Source organism: Python bivittatus, unplaced genomic scaffold (assembly GCF_059951505.1).
Source record: "Python bivittatus isolate LINGU-HERP-01145 unplaced genomic scaffold, Pbiv_v1 ctg000340_np1212, whole genome shotgun sequence".
In the NCBI taxonomy this organism is placed as follows: Eukaryota; Metazoa; Chordata; class Lepidosauria; order Squamata; family Pythonidae; genus Python; species Python bivittatus.
The window spans coordinates 25,496,934-25,517,570 of NW_028277056.1; the positions used below are offsets into that span (position 1 = coordinate 25,496,934).

The 20,637-nt window shown below is 37.7% G+C and overlaps 1 protein-coding gene across 8 annotated transcripts in view; it reads left to right on the forward strand.

Annotated features, from left to right (window-relative positions):
• The first annotated feature begins 14,840 nt into the window (after positions 1-14,840).
• The window catches only part of B4GALT4 (beta-1,4-galactosyltransferase 4), a 31,269-nt gene continuing 25,472 nt past the window's right edge, over positions 14,841-20,637 (forward strand). For 2 of the 8 annotated variants that reach the window (XR_015796115.1, XM_088140746.1), the window contains exons 1-3: positions 15,153-15,275; positions 16,804-16,851; positions 19,093-19,266. The gene's annotated coding sequence lies outside the window, so the exon portion shown is untranslated. Of the gene's footprint in view, positions 14,948-15,152; positions 15,276-16,803; positions 16,852-19,092; positions 19,267-20,637 lie in introns of those variants that run through there. The other 6 variants (XM_025172069.2, XM_025172066.2, XM_025172068.2 and 3 more) reach the window with 6 other exon arrangements.

Genomic DNA, 20,637 nt, shown 5'->3' on the forward strand with positions numbered 1-20,637 from the left:
GGGTTCCTAGTCTAATGGCTCTGGCTTATTAACAGAGGAGCAATGCAGACCAAGATGGTTTGTTTAGTTATTCGCATAGGCAGGAGACACCTGAATCCCCACTTTCTGCCAACCATTGCAATTTTTAATGCTTGAAATATACGTGTCTCTGCAAAACAAGATGGTAAATGTAAATGAGCTAATCAGAACAGCTTTAAAAAGAATGTTATGTTTGCTTTATTTCCAATTACAGTCAGTGAGTCCTCTCAAGCTATGCTCTTCAATGCAACATTGTAGCACTTTCTGATTTTGGCAGTTCTTTAGCCCAAAAGAAGAAAAGTTCTCCTCCTCCATTTTCCTGGTTTCCTAGAGACTCCTTTGGAAATGGTTGGAAAGCAACCAGCCTAAGTGCCAAAAGCCAGTTAAACTATTTTTCTCAGCCTCTGTGAACTCTCTGCTTGAGTGATTCTCACTGTTTCTTAAAAATGAGGTTTTCTAAATGCTTGAATCCTCTACAGCGTATCACAAACGAAAGTAGCTGGTGTTGATAGTGGAACAACTGTGTGTGGGCAATGCGGGGACATATTGTACTAAGCTATAATATAGTTAATATAAGGGTACTAGATATAGGCTGCAAACATCAGAATGTCCACTAGTTGGTAGCAGTGAGATACAGAAGACTCACTCTTTCAAGCCATCTAATGGTCGTAAGGATTTTCACAAACCAGATCTGCTAATCTTAGTTACTGTGATGTGACCCTGACAACTGTGGTTTATAAACCATGAGTTATGGCTTAGTACAAAATGTATTCAGAAAACTGTCTCGTTTGGTAAATCACACTTAAAATTGTGGCTTAACATGAAATCTAGGGCAAAGAGATCTGGCTGAAACAATCTAGATAAAAACTAGATGGCAGCAAGAAGATCCCTACACATTGAACACTGTAACTTCATCTAGTGGCCCATCTGATAACCTTAATGAACTCAGCATGTATGTGAATTTTTATATACTATGGATGAAAAGGACTATTGCCTATACAATTCTATATGCAGAACTTACTTCTGATTAAGCATGTGTAGGACTACACTGCTTGCAAATCTTTGGGGGCTATAAATCCTACCAATACCACTGATTCCTGCTGTCTTTGAAGTTATGTGCTCGGACATTCATAAACATCTCTGTGATCCTCTTCATTATGTACCTCAACCTTCCCTTATCTTCTAGATCTGTTAATTTTCTGTTCAAAAAATTCCTAGCTAGTATGGCCAATTTCCAATTTGGGAATTGAAGTCCAGCACATTGAGAAGACATCAGATTGTGGAAAGCTGGTTTAGAATAGAAGTCCAACATATCAGCTTCCATGTCAAAGATGTTTTTGGACACACCGCTTCCAGGGTTACCAATTTAAAAAGGACTATTCCCAATAAAAATGCCATCAAAAGTGATGGGAAAAGACAAGAGGAAATGCAGCAACATTTGGACATCTGTAAATTTCTGTGAACAAGGTATTGTGATCACTTGACTTAAATCATTCAAAAACACCCAAACACCCATGTTGGTACTTGAGCCAAATTGCATGCATGCATGCTTGCTTGCTGATTGATTGATTGATGAAATTTATATGACTGGCTGAAACCATCCAGACTCTAAGCACCTTACAGAATTTACATAGTAAAAACTGCATACGAAATTAGAACAAACTTAATTACAATAGCAACTAGAAATAAAAGACTAAGATTATGGAGTTATACAAAATGGTGCTATTTTATATATGGGGATTTTATAGTTAATCCCCAAAGGCCCTCTAGAAGAGCCATGTTTTCATGTGCTTCTGGAGGGCCACTGGGGTGGGAATTGCTTTTGTTTCAGGGGCAAGCTATTTCAAAGGAGGGACATATTACAGAGAATGCCCTTCATTTGGCCTATTCCTGCTGTACCCCCTTAGCAGGTGCTCTCTAGTTATTTGGCTAGAATGGGCAAAAACTATTGGCAGCCATAAGGCTTTCGAACCCCCTAGAGGGTTTATCCTCCCCCCCCCAAGGATTTACAAATAGAGTAATTACATAACATGGTTCCCTTCTCCCCATATTCAACCCTTATTTGTCAGTAAATCCAGAAATCACCAGTTCATTTTTATCCATTTTTAGCAAAAAGTCCATAAAGGGTTTCCAGTCTTTCATAAAAGTAGTCCCTCCCTAATCAAACAAGTCAATTTAGCCATTTCTGCAAATTCTACCATCTTCACAATCCATTCCTCTGTTGTGGGTAAGTCCAATTTGCTTTTCTCAAGCCAGTAGCCAGCACCACTTCTTGCAGTAAAATTCAGTTGTGATTGAATAGAACAAAAGGAGTGCAAAATAGGGATTTGCCAACTACATGCGATCCTAGGGCCAAAAGCTGCCCACCCAAAATCTAAGGCAGGGGAGGACAACATGTGGCAGCCAGGGACCATAACTGGAAAGGCATTCTGGAGAGGTGTGTATCTTTTTGTGTGGGGACTGAAGAAATAGTTATAGTATTTAGTTTTGTGCACTGACCTTAAATGAAGGCTTACAAGTCTTTTTAATGTTTTTCTGCTTTAAAAAAGTTGAGAAATCAAGCTACATTTGGCTGAGTTTCTGGGGGGAACTAGTGCTGCACAAAGGGATTCACGTAATGCACATGGCTGAGAATTCTTAATCTCTCATCTAGGAAGGATATGTTCAGATGCAAATGTCTGCTTGAGCAAATAGCCATCAAGAGTTTCCTATAAGACCATAGGACTGCTTCCTTAAATTTGCAATATAAAACAATACATTTGGCAGAAAAATATTTTATTAAAACTATAAAAATATGCAATCCAGCACATTTAAATGCTATGTAATGAGTATTATCCATAAAAATAGATAAACTTTAATTAATGGGAAATCTCTGCTAGAGGTCATGACAAAAGAATTAATCTAACCTTTAAAATAATGTTAACAAATTGATGGATCATATGAGCTTTTAATAGACTATTCCATAGTTATTTTTGCTTTATTTCACAATTAACAGTACAAGATATACACTCTTATTTCCCACAATAAACAACCTTAAAAAAATGTAAATATACAAGAACATTCAATTACATTTAAATTGTCAGACACTGTGAACACAACATCTTACAGTACTATTTAAATTATATTTCCAGCAGTAATGCTCTATGTACTTGACCTTTCACAGAAATCAAGCTTCATCCCAGCAAAATTGTGAAATAATCTCAAAGCTGAATTGATGGAAATCTATTTTCAGCCCAACTAAGCCAAGGTCATAAAAGTGTAATAATTAATTCCTAAGATACCAACATGATTTTGTCAACCTGCCTCTGGCAACAAGAATAAAAAATTGTTGTAAGGTGCTTTCCTTAAATTTGGGAATGAAAGCATTCTGTATTTTGATCTACAGTGGGAGCGCTGATGAGCCTTCCTTAACAGCAGCTGCTGCAACTGAGAAACCAGCAAATCTGAAAGTTTTTATGGCCACCAATAGTTCTGGAACAACCCTTTAGTCTTACTTTAGTTCCAGTCCATTGGGTAAAGTATTTCTAATGAATCTCACAGCTGGAATGTCTGTCTCTAGCTTAATGGATTTTTCTGAAAATACGGGAAGACACCCCTTCAAGTCCTGCTGCGCTGCCTTGGTGTGGTGGCAGGGGCTGCTCTTGGGAAGAATGAGTGAAGAACACCAGGAGTGTCTACCAAGAGTATATACTTCTGACAGAGCCGCCCAAGATATGAAGGTCATTCCAGCTGCCCAGCTAAAGCAAGCAAGCCCATATATTAGGCAGAAGTGATATAGAAGATGCTGAAGACAGATTATAATTTTAGTGACAATGGCAAAGGTATAATTTCATACTGCACAGGAGAAGGCGATAGTAATACACTTCGGTATTTTATCAAGAAAACCACATGGATAAACAATACAAAAATGATTGGGCCAAAGATATGAATTATCTGGACGCTCTAATAATGAAAGTCAAGGAGCACAGTAAAAAAATAGGACTAAGATTAAATATAAAGAAGAACAAACTCATGACAATGGATACAGCAACCAGCCTTAGAATTGACAATGAGGATACTGAAGTGGTGGATAGCTTCTGATTTTTAGAATCAACCATCAACAGTAAAGGAAACAGCAATCAAGAAATATACCACAGACTAGCACTTGGTAGGGTAGCAATGAAGGCCCTTGGAATGATCAGAATCATGCAGGTAATGGTTTTCTCTTTGACACTCTATGGAAGCCAAAGTTGGACTTTGAAGAAGCAGGACAAAAAGAATATTGATGCTTGTGAACTTTGGTGTGGGAAAAGATTTCTGAAAATACCATGTATAGTCAAGAAAACAAAACAAAAAAATGGATCATAGAACAAATCAACCAAGAGTTCTTACTCAAGACTCAAATTATTATATTTTGAACATGTTATGCAAAGACCCAGCTCTCTTGAGAAGACTATAATGTTAGAAACTATGGAAAGAAAGAGAAGAGGGTGACTAGTAGCAAGGTAGATGGACTTGATTATAGCAACAATGGTTGCACCATTGAAAGATTTGAAGGGTCAAGTTGGGGACATATTGTCCAGGAGGCTAGGAGCTAAACATTTGACATAAAACACATATTTGGAAGAAAGGTACTTAACACTGCCAGATATTAAGCCTTTTCACATATCAAGTAGAGACAAAACTGTGCTTATCAGCAAATGTACAATTTACAATGAACTGTGGCCAATGCTGGCCCTCTGACAAATCTCTTTCTAGAATACCCATATTTGCTGTATGTTCGTAGATTACTAAGAAAAGATAATGGATTGTTTATAGGATATGTTCTTTCAACAACCAGCATCTAATAACAGAAGGGAGTCTTCTGATCCAATTGATCTGGTTTGCAGCAGGAAGGGCTAAACAACACAGAAAGTTCAGTCCTTTGTTTAATATCATGTGTGAATATGATCTGAATTCTCATTCAGATGTATCATTCTGGCTTATGTGTTTTTGATTTATGACTCAGACTTATTAAGAATGCAACAAACCGGAGATTCAAGTTTGCATCTATTACTAAATAAACCACAGGTCAGGCATTTGGGTTGTTTAGCTATTCCCAGTGGCAGCAGGGTGATTTGCTTGATAAATATTAGGTCAGAATTCTAAAGAATGTGCTTATTAATGGATGTGAACTTCCCATTGTGTTGCCAGATATTAGCCAGAACTAAATCATGGCTATTACAACTAACAAAGATTATCTGCCTTTCTCTAATTCCATCCCATATCATTTTTTCTTAGAGCAAGTTAATGAACGCATAGTCCTGGTTTCCCTCCATTTTGTGATATTTTGTATATAAATTTAATAAAATAAATAAATATGGCTGATTGATTAGGTAATTGACAACATTGAGACACTTTGTCATAATTTATTTCCCTGCTACTGCGCTAATGTATGGAACCAGTGGTCAAAGAGGAAACTAAATTATTACTCATGACACTTCAGTAGGAAAGAACAGTGCTAGCAAAATAAAATATTGTTTCCCGAGAGCAGTAGTACTATTTTTATATGTGCTTACACTTAAACACTGTACAGACAATAAAATCACAGTATAATATAAACCTCTGTGTGTGTTTATACTTCAGAACCATAACTATATCATATTTGATTTTAATACGGTTTGATTTTTTATTTTGATTATACTTGATTTTTATATTTAATTATATTTGATCTTTTTCTACTAGACTTTTCTTTTCTGAATCCACACAACTGGGCATGTAATCAAACCTATGTAGAAGCTCTGATCATAGCACCTTACAGGTAGTCCTTATTTATTGACCACCATTTGGGCTGGCAACTTGGTCGTTAAGTGAAGCAGTCGCTAAGTAAAAAATCACATGACAGCAACTGTGCTTACAATTTTACTCCAGCTTTCCTTTGCTTTACAGCATCAGAAGGATACAACCCCAAATGGCAGGGAAGTTTTCTGGAACTCAACTCATGAGGAAGCCAAGTAAAATGGCAAATCTTATAGCTGTTTTTCCCCACTCCCCCACCCTTTGGAATGCTCACTGGAATAATCAGCAGGAAGGGAATTGATATTTGTATTTACATTCATTGGAGAGGGAGGGATCATAAGAGAGTAAGGAGGCACACAATGGGGAATACACATATGTGCTAGTGCCAACTGCCTAGGGCACTTGGGAGCTTTTAGTGTGAAACTGATTAGGGTCTTATCAATTTCAGGCAGGCACTGCAGCCGCAGAAGGTTCTAATCAAGGTCACAGAGCTGAGCTGAGCTTGTAGTTAGAGACTGCTACACTGGAGAAAAGCAGCTTAGGAAGATACCTTGTTTAAGCAATTTCTCTGCTCTGGTGGGGGAAATAAAAAAATGGATCAGGCACAGGAACGATGGGTACTAACTGACTGTAATGGCAAACACATGACTGAGAGATGCTGTGGTCATAAATGCAGGCATTGGTTGCAAAATTACTTTTTCATCACTGCCAAAACTGCAAATGGTCACTGCTGAGGTAGTCACTAAATGAGGACTACCGTACTTCAATAGATGGTAATAATTGCCGTGATTTAAAGCAGAGGTGTTTCAAACTTATAGAGTTTACATTAATGTATTCTAGAATCTGGAGATAACCATGAAATATCAGCTTAGAATGTCACATGGATTTAAGGCCAGAACTGAATTTGCAGTCCTTTAACATACAACCCACCTCCACATTCCTTGTTTTGTCTTGAACTTAAACTCTAAACTGTAGAGAGGCCAGTGAATTATATTATTGAACCACCAAGAATAACATCCAAAGCTCATAGATTCTGATCTTCCCTTGCTAATCATTACTACTCTTCTTGGGCTTTAAAAAGGAAAGTAATTTAATGAACTCTTAAACAGGAAATATGAGATTATTGCCAGAGACCATTAGACTATTCATCATAAAAGGCCACAATACCCAGCAGGTCCAGCTAAAAGATAAATCAGGTTGGCCAAATGAGAAATACATTTCTGTATTCTGGATGGGAATAATAGGAATTGGTCCAAAGCTTTTGGATTATACTAGGTTGGGAAAGAGTGAATTAAACATTCATTCTGAGAGAAAAGTGAACTGATCTGTTTTATAATAAAAGTATTGTATGCTCATGTACTTATGAGTGGAAGATACTACCACTTGTCCCATTCATGCAGTCATTACACAAGTGTGCCATATATTTTTTCTGAAACAGGCACCTAGGTTAGGGTTTAGAGAGAAGGGTTCATATTTACTCATTTCTATCTCATACCCCATACATGGGATAATTAATTTATCATAGAAAACCTGTAGTACAGGAATGATCTAAAGCCACCCAACTGAAGTTAATGGCTGATGAAGCATCTGAATCCAGGGTTCTTTGCTAAAAGTTCAGCCATTGTATTATCCACATCATGTTTCTGGTCTCGGTATTGCTTAGTTTCATGTTTTTATTGTTAAAAACTGGAAACTCATTTGCTTGTTATCTGAAGTATTTTAATGTATTGAAGATAAAAGACTGCCATCCCACTTACAGATTTCAGCTTCCTTTTCATAAGTAACTAAGTATGAAGATCTGCTGCCCAGAATGAACACTTGTAAACTTACCATTTTTTCCTATTCAGTTGCATCCCATCTTTCTCTTTATGCTGAAGATCATTTCATTTTCTGTTTGAAGATCATTCTCAAGCACTGTCTGTATCAGCATCTGCTGGGTTTAATTCAAACAGGATAATATGGAATCATTTTTCATTACAAAAGGAAGTTTGTGTTCAGTAGGTTCTTCTGCCATCCCAAGCTGTTTCCATAGTGCAGGGACTATAATTCCAGGAGCAAAATACAGCCTACATGTAGGGCAGTGGCATAGAGTCAAGGTAGGAGTAGCACTTACCTTGCAGCTCAATTGAATTTTCAGACTTTAAAGCCAAACCTAGTTGTGATTTATTGCAGGGCTTACATGCACCTAGAAAGGAATATAGGCATTTGCCTAGAATGGCACAATGAATGAAGGTGAAATGGCAAGCAGAAGCAGCCATTCCAGTAGAAATACAGACACTCTTTTCTTCCATCTAGTGGGTGTCCTGATTTTTGTAATCCAGAATTAGTAGCCTTAATGGAATCTATACACCACCAAGGAAGCACCCCAAATCATAGCTACTGCTATTCCTCCACAATACTGCCTTATGTATGTAGGCTGCAGGCATTGGAACAGATCTTCTTCCTCAAATGTAGCCACTCATTATCCATTTAGTAAAGTTGTTTAGGGAGCTCCACCTGAGCAGTCTGTCTTGGGAGTACAGAGAGCATTATTTAGAGGACACTAGAGGATCTAATAGTCTAAGGGAGGATTTTTCTGTAGTGTGTGCAGTTCTTCCTATTCTTTTAAATTGTCTAGAGGAACATTGGTCCCTATTTAGTTTATTTCTTTATTGCTGGAAATTACTGACTGGGTTTATATGTGCTACTAAACCACAATTTGCTGAAGTTCAGCAAGTGATTGGGTTCACACAACATGTTAAGCAAAAATGAACAAACCAGATTACAGTTGAGCATGATGCATGAACCTAGCCACTGTTTATTTTATCCTGACATTATTATAAAGTCAGTTACTAAACTGCACATTTCTGAGTTTTGGTCTCTATGTTCCAAGAAATTAAATCTGTTAGGAGAAAAGTGAAAGAAGAGTACATTTTTTGGGGGGAGAGTTGTTCAAGAGTATATCTTTTTTTCCCCTTCTGTATAAATTCAGGTACATGGAGAATAACTAATGTTTGATTGGTGGTGATTTAAATATGCAATATTTAATTCAGTTCAATTTCATTTTGTGGAAGTGATGATCTTTTAATCAACTTTTCCCATTAACTGAAGACTTTGTATAAATATTTGATTATAGATGCTCGTGTCCTTCCCTCTACTTTGGAGATTTGTTGAGATAAATACATTAAAAGCAATATTATTGAATTAACTAATATTAGTTACAAAATATTAAGTTATGAATGATAAAGTGACAAAATTATACTGGCAAACTTGCAGTGAACTGGAATATTATGATACAATAGAGGTAAACAGTTTAAATAGTTCATATAGAGTAATGCGCTGAATATCTAACAGTCAAATCTGCTCAATTTTAAACTGTTCCTGATGAAACCTATGCCAATATTACTAATTTGATGCAAATTGCTCATTATTTGTTTGTTATTCAGAGGCTGCAATCCTATACCCTAGGAAGCCTTGCTCAATGGCACTTAAATGGAGAAATACAGGGTTGCACTGAAGACCTCTTAAGATAGTTACATTTGCTAAACCACAAGAAAGGAGGACTATTAGAACTTAATGGGAAAATGATTTTTTTTAATCTTTGCAATTGTCTTTTTCTTGTATATATTTTATAATATTTGCTATCTATTTTGGTACTGGGAAAAGGCAACTCTCAAGACTCTGAAACAGCATTCTATAATAGAATACTGTTACATTCCTCAACTTTTCTCCCATACACCTCCAGATGTATATATTATTCCAATTTTCAATTAGGAAGAAAAGTTAAAGTCTCCAAATAAAGCTTATTTTCTAATGTTCCACATACTTCTCTTGACTATTGTACTTACTTATGCCTTCTCCCAGCTTAACTCTGGCAGGTCTCTCCAAATTGACTTCAAATAGTACTGGAAACCATTATTCAAATCAATTAGCACCATCTAGTGTTTGATTGGTAATACTATGCATGTGGCTTGGTAAGATTTTAACCAATCCTCACACCAATCACTACTTGCCCAAGATCACGCTATGATTTCTTTTGCCACCTGTTATTCATAGTATCAGCATAACAAGCATACTACAAATGTATGTGTTGAATATATATAAATATCTTCTGTATGGAAGCAGATATTATATGATTCCTCTTAAAGCACTCTATTTCCTAAAATTTATGCTAACAGTTAGAAGAAATTCCCCAAACTGATATCCCTGCTACCAAGTACAGTCCTGTTTCTGGCAAATGTTCAGACATTAAACATGCTTAATTTGGTCTATAATTATATAATTAAAAATAGGTTGTTATAATATACATTCAAACTCATTTCTGCCATATGTCTTACATTAACAAATTTCATATTAAGGATGAGTTGTGTAAGAGAGACAATGGATGATATATTATGGGAAAACTTATAATTAATAGTAGCAGACTATTTCAGACAATGAGCAAGTTAGGCATTTTGCATATTGTAAAAATTTTGCATACTGACTACTCCTAGGTATATGTGGTGGCGGTGTATCCTTTGTTTTTTATGCAAGAGTGCAGCCAAAAAGAAAGTAAAGTCTTCTTGGATGTAATCAACAATCCTATCTGAAGTTTCTACAGTTTTAATGGAAATTTTATTTATATTTTTTTGCTTGCAATAGCATCCATTTAGCAATGTAAGGTTCATGGCTGCCCAGAAAACTTGAAATCAGTCAGCAGCACAAAATAAAAGACTTCAAGCAGGGACTTCTCTAAGCAGCGTTTTATTTGGCCAAGCAAAAGTCTGGGTGCCCACACCATGCACCAAGAGAGAGCAGGGTGGCACACCCTTGGAGACAAAACCACAGCCTTCTATAGTATTTTTAAAAAGGCAGATCTTAGTACCATTATAATGAAGATGAGTGTTACAGCCAGTAAAAGAAACTTTAGCAGAATACATTATTTCCCACCCTTGTTTGCTTACATTAACTCTATTCCCCGCCCTTGTTTGCTTACATTAATTTAAAGGAGTTCCCCCTAACTCTTATACCTTGTCAGTCCCTGCAGACCCTTGTTCTGGGTCCTCCCTCCTTATCAGGCCTCAGACTTAGTCTCTTCGGGAGGAGTTTTCCCTATTATCTGAGCTAGCTCGTCTGTGGTCAGTTGCTTCCTCTTGCAATTTCGCTAAGTGCTGTTAGTATTGAAGCTTGGCTATAGAGAACTCTGCGCATACTCTAAAGCTATGAAGTTAATATTGCCAATTTAAATATTGCTTCATTGCCATTTTAGATATTGATCCCTTCAGCAAGAAAAACTATTAACAGTGCTGAATGGTGCTTGTATAAATCACAAGTTACTGAATTCATATTAAAAACTATGTGCTATGCTTTGAATGATTTAATATAATGAATGCACAAAAATGACACATATAGAGAAAGGGCAGATCCAGTTATTTATAGTTTGATATAAATGGATGGATGACCACAAGGTGGTAGCAAACTGCTACATGTTGCTTTTTATTGTTTTAAAGGAGACATGCTTTTAGCTTGATAGCCTTTAAAGCATGTTTAATGGCTTAAACATCAAAGCCTCTATCTGGAATTTTGTTGGAATTTTTCCCCCCATGAACATGCTTTATCTGCTGAATATAGATTAAGTCACTATTCTTTATATTTCTTCCAAAAAAATGCAAAGTCCATAGCCAGGCAATAGCTTTAACAAAGTAAGAATTTTAATCTTGTAGGAAAAAAGCAAGGCTTACTACATCTCAATGTGAAAAACCTCAACACAATCTGTACATTACTGCTTGTATTTTACACAGAAGCACACAGCTCATTGTCTTTACTCAAAGCAATTAGAATGGCATTTACTTTACTTTACTTATTTATTTATACATTCGATTTATTGTCCGCCCATCTCCCCCCAATGGGGAACTCTGGGTGGCTCACAAAGTACATATCATACAATTACAATTATACAATTAATTACGTTATGTGACCGGCAGGGGTCGCTAGGGGGTCATCCGGGCTTTTTCCTCCTCCGTAGATCTTCCTCGCCGCTCGCTGCTCATGCCGGCTGCATTCGGAGTTCGGCCAGCACCGGTATTTTGCTCCTCTGCGCAGCACTGCTGGTTCCTCCCATCTAAACGGGAGTACCCAGTACCTAGTTACATATATTGTAACTAGGACCAAAAAAAGCCAGCGTGGCGGGTGGGGTGGGGTGGGGTGGGGGGAAACCTTAGTGAAGATCTGAAAATACTATAATAAACACATATAAGAAGTTGGAAAGAAGGGTAGGGAACCAAGGAAGGATATAATATAGTGTTAGGCACTAGCCTTTGTTTATTCGTTTACCCAAGTTTAGAGAACCAAATTAACTTGAGACGAGGCATTTTATCTAACAAATGTTTTATTGGGCCAAGAAACATCTGGATGGGTCATTAACACCGTGGCAAAGTGTTGAAAAGAACCACCGCTTGCAAAGCAAACAACAAAGATTTTATAGACATCCACAACGTAATCAAATTGTACATCCCCTCATTCCCATATAAAGAAATGCAGGGATGGTCTAAGGGGGGGAAAAGGTGGATCCCAGAAGAAGAAAGTGAGCTCAACTCTCTTCTCCTGTTACCAGGGGAATAGCACATGTTAGCATGCCCTTATCTCTTGTAGAATTCAGGGCCTCTCTTTGCAACTTTTACCAAGCTAATTGTTTATTCATTCGAAGACAATCAGGCATTCAACAAAGAGATAAGGTGGGGGAAAGAAACGCTGTGCTCTTTACAAAGCAAGTTGATCCTTTATAAATAAGATAGAGTGCACTGTTACATGCATGTTAAATATATATACAAAATATAAAATCATATATTAAAATAATGCCCTTCAATAGGAAGCCTGAAACTGTAAAACTGTTGCAAAAAGCTAAAGCTCAAAATAAGCTGAGGTTGGTGAACAATGCTATGAATAAAAAGGACTTTGTCAGATATATTCAAAATAAATGGAAGAGAAAAGAACTACTACACCAGCTGCTCAATAATGATAAAAAATGCTAAGAGTAACAAAGAAAACTTCTCTTTAAGGTTGGCTTTCTCTAACAAAATATATATGTTCCATCAGGAAACTGAATATTAGCATGAAGGTGCTGAAATGAAACTGAAACAGAACATGGTCAGAGAATATCCATTTACTTTCACTGAATTAAATCTCTAGGCCCACATGAATTGCATCTGAAGACACTGAAAAAGTAACCTATGGTCTAGTTTGGTCTGGTCTTTATTAGCTGGGAAATCCCAGAGAAAAATGAAGTACCAGACTACAGGAAGGCAAATGTGACTGTTTTCAAAAAAGGGAATCTGAGGCACTGTAAGCCACTTAGTCTACAACTGATACCCAGGAAGGTTCTAGAGCCAATCATAAACAAATCATTTTGTAAGTGCCTACAAAACAGTGCATTACGTACTAAATCTCAGCATGGATTTGTCATGAACAAGTTTGCTAGACAAACCTCACCTTATTTTTTGATTGGAAATTTCCTTAGTTTATTGAGGGAATGCTGTCAATTTATTATATCCTGATTTCAGCAAAGCATTTGACAAAATATCCCACAACATTATTAGGCTAGTTAAGTGTGAGCTGGATGGCATAACTATGGTTACACAGCTGACCTCCAAATCATATTCATTAATAATTTTCATCAAACTGGAATAAGGAATCACAAAATCTAGTGTGTCACAAAATTCGGGTTTCCATGAGATGAAATTTAACAGGAACAAATGCAAAGTTCTTTATTGAGGAAACAATTCAAATGTCAAAATAAGAGATGCTTGGCTTGGTAATAGTACCACAGGAGCATTGGCAGGGACAGTCAAGTGGAAGATAAATAATTAAACCAATCTTGTGCCAATGTGACATAAGCTCCCCTCCCTTTGTACACACAGCATGACATTGCACACGTATATGAAAGGGGCAAAGCTTGCACTGCAACAGCACAACACAGCTTTTGTCATTTAGACAAAGTGCTGAGTCCCACACATCCCGCTGCAAACAATAGTAATTGATTGCAAACTAATATAAATCAGCAGTGAAATCTGCTTCCTAAAAAGGCAATAGCAGCTTTAAGCTATATATCAACAAAAGCATTGTTTCCAAATTTACAGGAAGTAACAGTTCTCTTTTATTTTGTAAAAACTCATCTCAAGGACTGTATCCACTTCCTGACACTGCAGTTTTAGAAGATTTGGATAAACTAGACAAATTCAGAGAAGGGATAAAAAACAAAATTGTTAATGTTGTTCAGAATCTTAGTGAAGGCAGCATGTCAGTCTTGACATAATGTGGCATCAAAGAAGGGTAATAAGAATATAAAAGGTAATCAGAACATAAAACTGATGAATTGGGAATGCTTATCTTGATAGATATCATTATCTAGATAGATATCACACAGATATCCTTTCTCTGTTCTCTGTAATTTCAGATTGAAGGACACATCATAATTGATTTACATTACAGGAGGACTAATTCTATTTGAATATTAGAAACAAGAAACTTTCTAACTGAGCAGTTTGACAGCAGAGATGGTAGGCTTCCTTCATGGAATATATTCAGATAGAGGGTAGACAACTTCTAATAGGGAATGTATACAAAGAAAATTTGGCTCTGGGAGAAAGCACCGAGTAGTATCTGCTCCCTGGATTGCAACATTATGGTTTGTATTGTTTTCTGTTTTTAATCCTTATTTTTGCTGTTAGAGCTGATTGCCGTGGTGGGGTATACAAAAGTAATGAATAAATAGGCAAATAAATAGGATTTGTGCACTGAATAAGGGGTGGAAGATGACCGAAATGACCCCTTCAAACTCTATCATTACTGTGAGCTTTTAAATTCTCCAAAATTCTTCCTCAAATACAAAGGGCAAGGAATGGGGGGAACAAGTCGGATCTTACAGTCTGTACGTTTGCAATTTAAAATCCGTCTGAAAACAGAGGTTGGGACTGAGTGAAGCAGTAGGCAGCAATTTTAGATATGGGACGCTCCCTCCCCCCATGCAACACTTAATTTCCGAATTCTCTAACACAATTTCAGCCTCAATTACCGTCAATTTTGACGAGAGCCTCAACAGCCGCAGGTGGCGCTTTTCTATGATTACGTCCTTACGCAAAGAAACAACGGGACGGAGGAGCGCTTTCGAACGAGCGGTTCTGAGCACAGCGTGAAAAGCGAGTGTTGGACAATAAAGGTAACGATAAATAATGTAACTTTCGGCAAAAGAAGTCCCCATATCACGTCACGAAGAGTAACTAGGGAGAAAGACTGAAAACGGAAGGAGACGCGTCGACTAGAAAGCAGTGGTCTGGAAAGAGTTATCTGTCTCCAGGCCTCGTTTCTAGGCAACCGCAGCGGGACCAAGACCCGTGACGCTCTACTTGCAGGGAAGAACCTCTATGGTTGTAAAACTGGCCGTTCTGCCTTCCTCTCCGTGGTTGGCGGGGCGTTTGGGTTGACACCCGAGGCTTAGGAGGGGGAGATGGAATGGGACAGAACGCTTGGTCGAGCAACGCGTTAGCGTGAGTACGGAGCAGGCGAGGGAGGAGGAGGAAGAGGGAATCGGGGTGCTTAACCCCTAGCTCGCTTTCCTCCCGGAGCCGTGTGGACCCCTCGGGAAATACTGTGCTGTAATGGGATGTCAGGAATGTTTCATGGGAGGGGAATCCTGAGTTCTCTTGATCCGTTTTTCCGGAGTAAACCTTATTAAATTCAGAGGGACACACTTCGGAATAGCCATGCATGAAATTGCATCTGAAGGCAGCACCTCATGCTTCTTTGTGTGGGAAGTCAGTCCTACTGAACACGATGGCTTTAAGCGAATTCGCTGGGAGAGGTGGAAATTGGTTCTGGGCGTAGAACTAGAACTAGGAAGCTTTGTTGTTGTTTTCAGATAGAGATGAGTTAATGCATGCTGTGCAATGCCAGGCAAAACCCACTAACCATCAGTAGATACCACCCCCCAGTACATCTCAGCAACTCATTCTGTGACCTGTTACCAGATAATTAAGTGCCCAATTTTGAAATGCCCAATTTAAGAGGAGAATATGTTGTCAGATATTTGTATCTCTTTGTAATGGGCATCTCACTGGTTCACAATAAAACAAAACAGGGCAGGGAGTATTCTTTTAGTGCTGCACAAAACAAACTCTTCCACTTTCTCTACTGGCAAAAGTAGATGAGTTTATAACCTTAGATAATTGTAAGATGTAAGAAAAAAAGTTTAAAGTTTTTAAAAAAGAAATACATGTTTCTGGAATTTTGCAGAAGTGATCTAGCTCAAAGAGAAAGAGGACTAGAACTTTCTATGACACAAGGCATTTAGGGACTGGAGCCGGACATACCTTTTTAAAAAAGAACATACTGTCCGTAATGACTCTGTTATATGCCCTGGTTCTGTTTTGTTTTATACTTGGGAGTCTCTATAAGCAAAATAGTTTTTATATGTCTGAACAGTGTATGTACATTTGGGGAATATGTATATGTACATATTGGGGGGAAATGTGCATGAATCTCTTTGACTTCACCAGGCTGTTCATATTTGATTATTGATAATTTAATGCATTTCTATTTTGAATGTCTACTTAAGTTATTGATGGCTAGTCACATTGGTTGCAACATTTACAGCTCATTTGATCCCGCTTGACTCTTTCCTTTAATGTGACAAGTGTTCTCTGAAACCATTACTCTAGCTTGCTGTTCCTTTTTACAAGCCAGGATTGGTAAACAATAGCAATTCTGATTTATGATCCTAGTAGGAAAGGGAGCATCTTGCTAGGATTCTGGATGGTGAGAGTTTCTGGGAATTGTAGTTTGGTGGCATCTGGAAGAGCACAAATTGTTGCCTCTACGTTTATAAAATCATTTCTGGATTCTTTAGATTGTGAGCAGCAAGCAGGGTCTAATAGGTGCATGTTCATGCACAGCTGGATGTGACTGTGGCACCTGTTATTCAATTTTTTTTTGGTCAGTATTGGATTTGCTCTTCTTTCTGTAATTAAATATATTGTTTTGTTCAAAAAGTACCTAAACATAATCATTTTAATACAGGAAGTTATCTTTTTTGGAGGGGTACCTTCAAGTCAGTCTCCATTCCAGGTGAGTGCCTAGAAAAATCCATGCAGTTTTCCTGACAACATTTTCAGAAGTGATTTGCTAGTACCTTCTTCCTAGGCCTGAGAGAAAATGACTGGCCCAAAGTGTCACAACTGGTTTGTGCCAAAGGCAGGACTAGAATTCAGAGTTTTCTTGTTTCCACATTGATACCTTTACCTGTTACATTTAACTCTTGGCTTTTTCCCCGGCACACAAATTTAGATATATCCTTCTGCCACTGTTTAAATGGCGTATCAGTAGTCAAAACAGGTATTGTCTGAAACAAAAACATCATTCTAGGCAAAACATTAATTTTTATCACAGAAATTCTCTCCAGCAATAACAGTTGTAATTTCTCTCATCTTAACGTGTCTTTTTTTAAACTTCATTCCATGTCTTAACATAGTTACAGTTGAATTCTTGAAGTATGTTTGATATGCAAATTCTGCCATAAAGATCTTCTCTGTCTTCATGAGATCCCTCTGTACTTCCAGCTATTTCTGTTTTACTTTTAGTACAGTTGTGCTCACTTCTCTGTCACATTTAAAATGTAATAAAGCTTGACCTTTATTACATTGACCCAGGGAAGTTGCTTTACCTTTCAGACAATTATGTTTAATTGTGCCTATACTAAGTTACTAACCTGTTCAATATTAACAGGACAACCTTGCTCATTACTTCTTTAAACTTCCTTTAAAGTGACTACTTACTTATGATGTATTACCCATTATGTTGGTGCTGCAGGCACACTTCACATTTAGTAGGAATTGGGAATTTTGTCCCCTCTTCCTGCTGGTATGACAGAGCAACTGTGCATAGTTGTGCATAACTATGAGGCCAGCAATAAAACAAAAGTAAGAGTCAATCATCACATTTATATAGTACTTGAAATACTGGCTTCCTTGTCTGGCTTAATCTGTCCAAGAGCAGCAAGCCACAGTCACCGTTCAAACAATATGCCAAACAAGCCAAGGACATGGGTTATCTAGGATTTGTTTGGCTGATGTAAAGCATACAGTTACTTGTTGTGCTCTCATGGCAGGCCTGAATGTGGCTTGGTTTGTTGTATGAAGTAGCTTTTTATTATTATTATTTTCTTCACATATATCTTTACTTGGCCATTCCAAAACATTACATTTGTTCTTCATCCATTATCTAGAAAACATGGTTGTATGTTTGGGATCATTGCCTTGCTGTATGATCCATTTGTGGTTCAGGTTCAGCTGATGGTAAGATGGCCTAATAATATCCTATGGAATTTCCTAGTGTTAAGCAAAATTCATGTTTCTTTTGCCAAGTGATGCAAGTCTTCAGGCAGGAAAACATCCTTAAACCATGACATTACCACATTAATGATTGGCATTTGGAATTATGGTTATGCAAATATTTTGTTCATGAACTGTTCCATGAATGGGACAGCCAGTTTTGGATGATCTGTATCCAGATAGAAACATTGCTAATTTGGTCAGGATGCAGACCTAAAATATGGATGTTCCACACAAAATTGTTTTGGGATAGGGCGAGTAGAAAAAAAGACAGTGCTATAACTGGCAGTGGTATGCAGTGTGGCTATGGGAAGGTAGGGAAAGGAAAGTGCTAAGAAGAACAGTGGTAATATGGGCAGGCTGCTGTCACCCTTGAATTCAAACATTGCATATCCAACTAGCCCACCTGCCCCTTGCCTGATCTTCCTGGCACCTGGGTGGGCCAGTTGGATATTCCTGCTTACCAGTAAAACTTCTCAGGAATTTGTCCCAGGATAACCAAAAACATTCTTGAATTCAAACATTCTGGGTTTCAGTCCACTCATCTTAAAGTGGCCAAGTTTGGACAACACTGCCCTATAGTTTAATCCTACAGCTGGCTGTAGGTATCTCTTTAAATCAAGTGATTGAACTAGGGGGCGGTTACTTTTCCACACCAGCACATTGTACGTTAGATAACTTTGTGAATGAAATAAAGTCCCAAGCTTTGGTATTGTTTGGTATACTCCCTTGAGGCCTCACATGAAGTTCTAAGAACAGATCCAGTGGCAAAAGTATGCAGAACTTCAGAAATCCAAAAGGCTGTCAGACTCGGCCTGCAGAGCTATCAGAGCGTGTTTCTGTGCTCCTTATGTAGCTTCTCTATATCTCTTGATAGCGAGGACAGAAAAGGCATGGAGGAAACTGGAAGTAGGGAAAGCAAATAGGGTGCGGCTTTTGACACAAGAAGACAGAAACTGATGCCTTCTTTTTTCTTTAGTGATGTCTGCATTTTTGAACAAACTTTTATTACTGAATCTGTGAGACTCAACAGAGGACTCTTTCTGGTGTTGGGTTTCGTGATTTAAAACTTTCCTTGGCCCAGGAAAGTTATTTTAGCCGCTGTAAGAAAAAACTTCACAGAAGGAGAGTGAGCAGCAAGTGACAAGACCAGGTAAGTCTCTTGTTTCCTCTTGGCTCAAACAAGAAGATAATGGGAGCAAGTTACATCCTTCATTTGAGTTCAGAATGGATGCGTGCCTGAATTTCCTAGAACTCTTTTCTTTCAGCCTCACACTGGCTTTTTTGGTGTTTTCAGCTAATCTCTCTCTAAATCAGTGTTTCTCAACCTTGGCAGCTGAGCAGTGTTTCTCAACCCTGGGAGTTGATGTCCACACATCTTCAAGTTGCCAAGGTTGAGAAACACTGCTCTAAATATACCAGCTTTCCTTTCTGTTCATCTTGCTTCTGGTATAAAATCACCTTTCCTCCTCAAGGGTTAAGTCTAGAGTCTCCAGAATTTCCAATGGGAGGAGGTTCACATAACAGTTGTACTACCACTTGAAATGGATCTAATGTACTGTACAGTCTGTGCTGCTTCAATATCTCTGATAATCAATTGAAACAACTCTCGATGCTGCTCCTAATACTAAATGCTTCCTTTTGGATGTCCTTCTAGGAGAGCTGTATTGGTTAGCGGTGGCAAAAAAATTGGGAATCTGATAGCACCTTTTCTGATGAACAAGTTTTATTTGTTAACATAAATAAAATTATTAACAAAATTTGTTTGTTGGAAAAGGTGCTACCAGATTCCTGATTTTTCAGATGTCCTGGGTTGGTTTCAAGAGACAAAGGTGTCCTTGGCAGTAGCAGTCAAGATGTTGTTCTGAGTATTGGGGCTAATTGAGAAAGAAATGGCTACTTCAGAGGATCAGCTACTCTGTAATTTTTTTTCTTCCAATTCACCTTGCATTGGCACTGCTCTCCTGCTACATAACAATTACTTCCTGACTTTTAAATACTGAAGTACATCCTGTGTAAATAGGCCATAAAGTGTCAGTGAAGCAACAGACAGGCTTATGTTACCAAGACAATATAGATCCTTGCTGTCTTCTGTTGTGTTTCTTAGTACACACACACACAGACTCTCTCTCTCTCATGGTCAGAATGTTGAGGAAATGCCATTCAGTTATTCTGTACTTGTATTGCAAAATTGATTTGTCTTAATGTTGATCCAGCAGTACTCTGCAGCTTTCTCACTCTAAGGCTTATTTATCTTGACTGTGAAATGAAATAATTTCATTTCTGTAAGTTGTATAAATGTTAATTTATGTTATTTATACAACTTACAGAAATAGTCAAAGATACTCTTAGCTACACATCACACATAATCAGGAAGATAATCAAAAGGAAATGAAAGAACAATAAATTGTCCTGAACAATTAAACAAAATGAATCTTTAACATAAATTAATAATTATTTAGATTTTCACTGTAGATGGTATGTGCAAAGCTGATGTACAGGTAGTCCTTACTTAACAACTGTT